Source organism: Triticum dicoccoides, unplaced genomic scaffold, assembly GCF_002162155.2.
Source record: "Triticum dicoccoides isolate Atlit2015 ecotype Zavitan unplaced genomic scaffold, WEW_v2.0 scaffold56577, whole genome shotgun sequence".
In the NCBI taxonomy this organism is placed as follows: domain Eukaryota; kingdom Viridiplantae; phylum Streptophyta; class Magnoliopsida; order Poales; family Poaceae; genus Triticum; species Triticum dicoccoides.
Window position 1 is genome coordinate 80,730 of NW_021282430.1, and position 7,367 is coordinate 88,096.

Below are 7,367 nucleotides of genomic sequence, written 5' to 3' on the forward strand. Positions count from 1 at the left end.
GGGGCTAGGGTTCGGTGGGGAGTGGGGGGGGGTTAAGGGAGTGAGGGGGCCGGATGGGCTAGGGGGAGCTGGGCCGGCCTGGAAGGTCGTGGCCCAGTTGGGCCTGTGGCCTGCTGGGCCGGAGCCCCGGGGGTTTCTCTTCCCTTTTTTTTGTTCCTTTTTTTTCATTATCTCTTATTATTTGTTTTCTGTTTAATTCATTTAAAAGTATTTAGGCATTTTATAAAAATGTGTTTTCTGCACTATAATTACCTATGCCATTTTTGGCACAGCCCGAACATTTTAGTTTAATATTTTGAAAACTTTTGTCGTTTGATTGATTTAGGATTTAAATTTGAAACGGTTTCGAATTAACCCGAGATTAATTACAGTGACAGAGGTGATGTGTCATCATTAGTAGGGGATTACTGTAGCTTGATTATCCGGGCGTCACAATTCTCCTCCACTACAAGAAATCTCGTCCCGAGATTTAAGAGGGGAGTAAGGGGAAAGACTAGGTTATGATATTCTAATGGATCTTCTCGAAGAAGTTAATCCCTTTCGTTGATGTCTTCAATTCTTTATTCCGATGCATCATGATAAACTTGTCATCATTTCTTCGGGAACTCCATCGTACTTACGAGAGGATAAGGGGCAGCTCACTACGACATAATGCTTTTGAGGGAAACAATCTGGGGTTAACCCATGAATTAGTATAAGATTATCTCACGAGTTGAACATATGAAATACCTCGAGAGTAAGGTACGAAGGTACCATAAGAGGCTCCAAGCGGATAGATAGTTGCTCGAAGCCTGAACCAGAGTGAGAAAGGGGTTCAGAGTAGCGAGAGTAAGTATTGCGTCTGATACCAGAATAGATCACTAGGACAGTGGCCCGTGAATTAGATACGAGTCCACGCGCGAGGAATAACTTTGGGAATAGGGGGTGTACAGGACAGTCAGGTTTCGATCCTGTGGAACTAAGGGTTATGGGCCCACCATGTGGTTTATTATTATTATTATTATTTTTTAATAGGAGCAGTGACATCTTTCACGGTCATGATAGCAAGGCATGTCAGAGAGTACCATGTCAGTTATGTCGGCAACAACGTTGGTACCAAGGGCGAGGGACGAAGAGAACCACCTTCCTGCTCGTTGAACGAGGCGGACCAATAGGCAAAGTTCTCGTCCATCGGCGGTTACCGGAAGTCATCAACAGTAGAAACAGGGTTACACCAGACAGGAAGGTACACCGAGGTGTTTACCTAAGCAGGGGATTACCACTACTCGGTTAAGTAGTTTACAAGAAAGTTTGAACAAAACAACGGGAAGGAAAATGTGCTTAAACATGTATATCAGGGGTATATCCTTCCCAAGGACAAGCAGAGCAAGATATCCATGACAGGATATTATGTAGAAAACTCCTTAGGTAGGGGAGAGAAATTTCATGACATTACCCATACAACGGTGTTTGGATAATTGAGCAAGAAACATTTAGCATTGGGCTTCAAATGTTCTTGTTGAAAATCAGAGTATCACATACATGCTTCGAGATAGCATTGACATGGTCTTCAAGCAAAGGCCGGTTTTTAGATACTCAATGGATCCATCAGGAATAGTTTATAACATAGGTCTTACAATTTCCTCCAGAAGAATGGTTATCCTTGCAAATAAACCATAATGATAGGTCCTCCAGCCAGGGGGGGGGTGCTAGGCATGACATCCTGTTACCAGGTCATCAAAGGGCCAACAACATAACTCTTGGAAAGTTGTCCCAACCATCATATCTGACCGAGATCCAGATCCGATTGGTGTAATGATACCTTAGACTGAGGATGTCCGAGAATAAAAGGTGCAACACAAATAGACGAAATGACATTTCAGGATTCTCAGGAAATGAACTATGGGAGTGGGTTCCTGAAACAATAGTTCATCATTAAACCAAGGAGAGGAGGAGGTGGCTAATGGGCTCGGCGATAATCCATCGAGATTTCCGACAAGATGGATTTCCACAATTATGTGAACAAGGAGATAACATTTGTCAGATCAAATGGTATAATGATGTATGCTCGAGGAAACATACTCAATTAAACATTGGTTGAAAGGTGCACCCGAATATGGGTTGGGTTGCACGATCAATGTTAGAGTGGTGACTTGACGAACAAAAGAATTAGAATGAAACTCGACCATTACTTCAAAGCAATAGGGTTGCTAGAAGTTTTGAATTCACACCTCATAGTTCAATTGTCGGTATTCCGGTTAGAAACAACACGGGTACCAAGAAAGAATGGTGAGGGTGAGAAGTATCACCATACCAAGAATTCTTAAGAGGTGGAGTAATCCTCACGACCTTCTTGACATAAAAGATGGTAATACTCCATGGTAAAGAAGAACAAATGCTAGGTAGCAAGGAACTCGAGGTATAACACAGAACACAAACAAGTTTTTGTTGGAGGGAACGCAATAAAGAGGTCGATGACAACACAAATCATCGAGGGCAAGGATGATATTTCTCATCATTAATTCAATTGATATCCTGGAAGAGCATCAGAATGTAGATGGTGATCATGATACATTTGTCGAGAGATTCCACGAAGATGTAATCGATCCGCGATCACATCAAGTCAAAAGAATGATGAAGCAAGAGGTTATTGGAACCATAGGTACGACACAAACTTGAAATCAAGATTGTTGTTCAAGGCGAACTGATATGACGAGGAAGATCGACGTAAGCTTAGCTCATTGTCAAAAGTTGTGCTCCGGGATTAAGGACCAGGTAGCACAGTTAAAATTTAGCATGGTAATGATATGGACGATCAGGCTAGGAATGACATGATCGGGTACAAACTCGTAAGTAAAGAATATTAGTAAGAGTTGTTGAACCGTAATGCGGACTCGGTTCAGTTATCGGTGTCTTTGAGTGTTTAATAACTCAGAGCCCATGAAAAATTGTAATCAGTGAGTATGTAGTACTTGATGAAGAACTCATAGGAAGTTATGCAGTTCCAAGATAATCTCGAGATACCATGGGGTAATACTCGACGACAGATCAAAGTAGAGGTTGTACCGGGGTATTGATCCACAGAAGACAAGTGATTACACTTGCACCGAAAATGGTATTTAAAGGAGAACATGGTCGGAACCACGATTGTAAAAGGCCATACCCCAGATATAAGATGAACTTATATCAAGGGAATAATTAATTTTAAAAGAAGCTTCGATGAGAAGATGTACATCGGGTCCATGGGCATGAACACAAAGTTCAAGGTCGACTCCCACTTCTCCAATGCATAACCTTTCATCCACTTCTCGCGCTCGATTAAGTTGCAGTGTTGAAATTTTATCTGGCGAAGCACCAGAAGAGTATGACTCGTGAAAACTTTCGGGTTCACACGGTCTAGGGAAAACATATGTTCAACCCTTAGTGGCTTCTTAGAAACATATACCACAAGTTTCAAGAGTAAATAACACACGCCCGAAAGTAGAGTATGGTTGGCCAAGCGGAGGATACAACTTAACAAAGGCATTAGGTATCAGGGGAAGAACTCACAAAGTGATCAAATGTGAAGGACACTGTCGGATAATAATCCAACAGTGGATAAGGCGATCCACAATGGAGCTGAGGTGAGTATCGATACTCAATCAGAGGAAGAAATAATGCGAATGCAACGAGTTATGGAATCATCTGAATAATTCAAAGCTTAAATGCAAAGGAATTATGATTTCCAAAACAAGGGATCAGAAGCAGACGTTCTGATCAAGGATGGATCAATTGTATATACCAGAGGCACAATCGACGACAGATAGTTTGGTCGAGAACCAGCTCATGTTCAAAATGACGTCTGAGCCGGAAAGATAATCCTAGGACTCGACTGATGATTGTGAACATTCACAACGTATTGAATCAACGGACTCAAAATGATAATGACAAGGTATGCCATTAAGATTACGAGACTAATGGGATTAACCATAATGCGAGCAAGCAAGAATTTCAAGAGCCAAAGGCTCCATAAGATTTTCGGAAGATCCAATAGTATTTTGAAGACTTTTGTGAAACGCATGAACAACTGGGGATGAGCGAATACTCGACAAGTGCGAGGAATTTTCAATAGGGATATTCATGTGGTAAAGAACTGCAAGGCAGTAAGCTTAAAGGATTTTCGGAACAACAAAGAGTATTTCGGGACATCTTGCAATAACAAGATCAACGGGGAATGATTGTATGAATGGCAAGTGTAAGCAGTTTTTCATAGGGGTTGACGGTGGAAGGAAATCGCAAATGCGATGGCACAAAGACTCGAGAGAACATCGTAGAGTAACTTCGGAATCTTCTAGTGCAGCAGGCGATCATCTGAAGTGAGGGGCTCTCCGTGAGCAAGTATTATCGAGAACCTAAAGTTAGTTTTGTTTTTAGCAAAATCATTTAACCCGAATAGAAGAGAGCTCAGAGTCCCAGAGTATAGGCGAGGAGTAAAAGATCCTATTACCACCCAATGGCGACGTGGGCCCATGGGCCGCACAGCCATGTTAGTAGAAGTTTTGTAAAGTCTAGACTCGACTTCGGCCAAGGAGTGTGGAAGGGGGATTCCTATAGGCAGTCGTCTCTGATACCAATTTGTGACGCCCCCGATTCAATCGTACACTAATCATGCACGCAAATGTGTACGATCAAGATCAGGGACTCACGGGAAGATATCACAACACAACTCTACAAATAAAAAAAGTCATACAAGCATCATAATACAAGCCAGGGGCCTCGAGGGCTCGAATACAAGTGCTCGATCATAGACGAGTCAGCGGAAGCAACAATATCTGAGTACAGACATAAGTTAAACAAGTTTGCCTTAAGAAGGCTAGCACAAACTGGGATACAGATCGAAAGAGGCGTAGGCCTCCTGCCTGGGATCCTCCTAACTACTCCTAGTCGTCGTCAGCGGCCTGCACGTAGTAGTAGGCACCTCCAGTGTAGTAGGAATCATCGTCGACGGTGGCGTCTGGCTCCTGGACTCCAGCATCTGGTTGCAACAACCAGAAAGAAAGGAAAGGGGGAAAAGGGGGGAGAAAGCAACCGTGAGTACTCATCCAAAGTACTCGCAAGCAAGGAACTACACTACATATGCATGGGTATATGTGTAAGGAGGCCATATCAGTGGACTGAACTGCAGAATGCCAGAATAAGAGGGGGATAGCTAATCCTGTCGAAGACTACGCTTCTGGCAGCCTCCGTCTTGCAGCATGTAGAAGAGAGTAGATTGAAGTCCTCCAAGTAGCATCTCCAAGTAGCATCTCCAGTAGCATCGCATAACATAGACCTACCCGGCGATCCTCTCCTCGTCGCCCTGTTAGAGAGCGATCACCGGGTTGTATCTGGCACTTGGAAGGGTGTGTTTTATTAAGTATCCGGTTCTAGTTGTCATAAGGTCAAGGTACAACTCCAAGTCGTCCTGTTATCGAAGATCACGGCTATTCGAATAGATTAACTTCCCTGCAGGGGTGCACCAACTTACCCAACACGCTTGATCCCATTTGGCCGGACACACTTTTCTGGGTCATGCCCGACCGCGGAAGATCAACATGTCGCAGCCCCACCTAGGCTCAACAGAGAGGCCAGCACGCCGGTCTAAACCTATGTGCACAGGGGTCTGGGCCCATCGCCCTGAGCACACCTGCACGTTGCGTACGCGGCCGGAAGCAGACCTAGCCTAGTGGCGTTCCAGTCCAATCCGGCGCGCGCCGCTCAGTCGCTGGTGTCACGAAGTGCTTCGGCTGATACCACGACGTCGGGATACCCATAACTACTCCCACGTAGATGGTTAGTGCGTATAGGCTCGTAGCCAACTCAGATGAAATACCAAGATCTCGTTAAGCATGTTAAGTATCCGCGAACGCCGAACAGGGCCAGGCCCACCTCTCTCCTAGGCGGTCTCAACCTGCCCTGTCGCTCCGCCACAAAGATCCACTCGCGGGTGGTCCACCAGCCGACCCGTCTTTAGTCACCACATGTATCATGTATAAGTATATAGTATATACCCGAGATCACCTCCCGAGTGATCTCGGCCCAATATTATAGCACGGCTGACGGACAAGAATGTAGGGCCACAGATGAATATACTAGCATCCTATACTAAGCATATAGGATTGCAGGTAAAGGTAACAACAGTAGTATCAAGGACAGGCTATGCATCAGGATAGGTATAACAGAAAGCAGTAACATGCTACACTACTCTAATGCAAGCAGTATAGAGTAGAATAGGCGATATCTGGTGATCAAGGGGGGGGGGCTTGCCTGGTTGCTCTGGCAAGAGAGAGAGGTCGTCAACTCCGTAGTCGAACTGGGCAGCAGCAGTGTCGGTCTCGTAGTCTACCGGAGAGAAGAGGGGGAAGAAACAATGAATACCATGTAAACAGATGCATATCGATGCATGACATGACAAGTAACGATGCTAGGCGTGACCTGACGTGGTATGAGGTGATGCCGGTTAAGGGGGGAAACATCCGGGAAAATATCCCCGGTGTTTCATGTTTTCGGGCAGAGGAGCCGGAGGGGGAAAGTTGCGGGTTCGATAGGTTAGGGGTGTGTAGCGGATGAACTGACTGCTTATCCGGATTCGTCCCATCGTTCTGAGCAACTTTCATGTTGAAAATATTTTAATCCGAGTTACGGATTAAAAGATATGATTTTCTAAAGATTTTATTAATTTCTGGAATTTATTTATTTATTTAATTAATTTGGAAAACAGATTAATGACATCAGCATGATGTCATGCTGACATCAGCAGTCAACAGAGTTGACTTGGTCAACCTGACATGTGGGTCCAGGGGGACCCACCTGTCATTCTCTATTTAGGTTAATTAGGGTTTAGGTTAATTAGTTAGCTTAATTAACTGTTTAGTTTAATTAACCAGAATTAATTAATTCTATTAATTAGTTAGTTAATTAATTAATTAATTATTTTCATTATTTGTTATTATTATTATTATTTTAAATTCCTCTTTTTTTTATTAAAACGTTATGGGGCGTGGGCCCCCGTTGTCATAGGGCCACTAGGCCTTAGCGGATCGGGTGCGCCCGATCGGGCGGTGCGGGCGAAGGGGCACCCGCACGCGAGGCCACCAGGGGCGAGGCGGGGCGCCAGAATCCGGCGGGGTAGGGGGGAAAGGGCCGGCCAGCTCCGGCGAGCGGCGGGAACGGGCAGCAGGGGGCTCGGCGGCAGCGGACGGCGCCGGCGTGGGCGCACGGGGCGCAGGGGGCGCGGCCATGGACGGGGCGAGACCAGCGCGCACGGCCAGGGCGCGGCCGTCGACGCGATGAGCGCAGGGACGGGGCTTCGGGTGAGGACGAGCGCGGAGCGAGCTCCGGCCATGGCGACCGAGCGCGGGGACAACCTC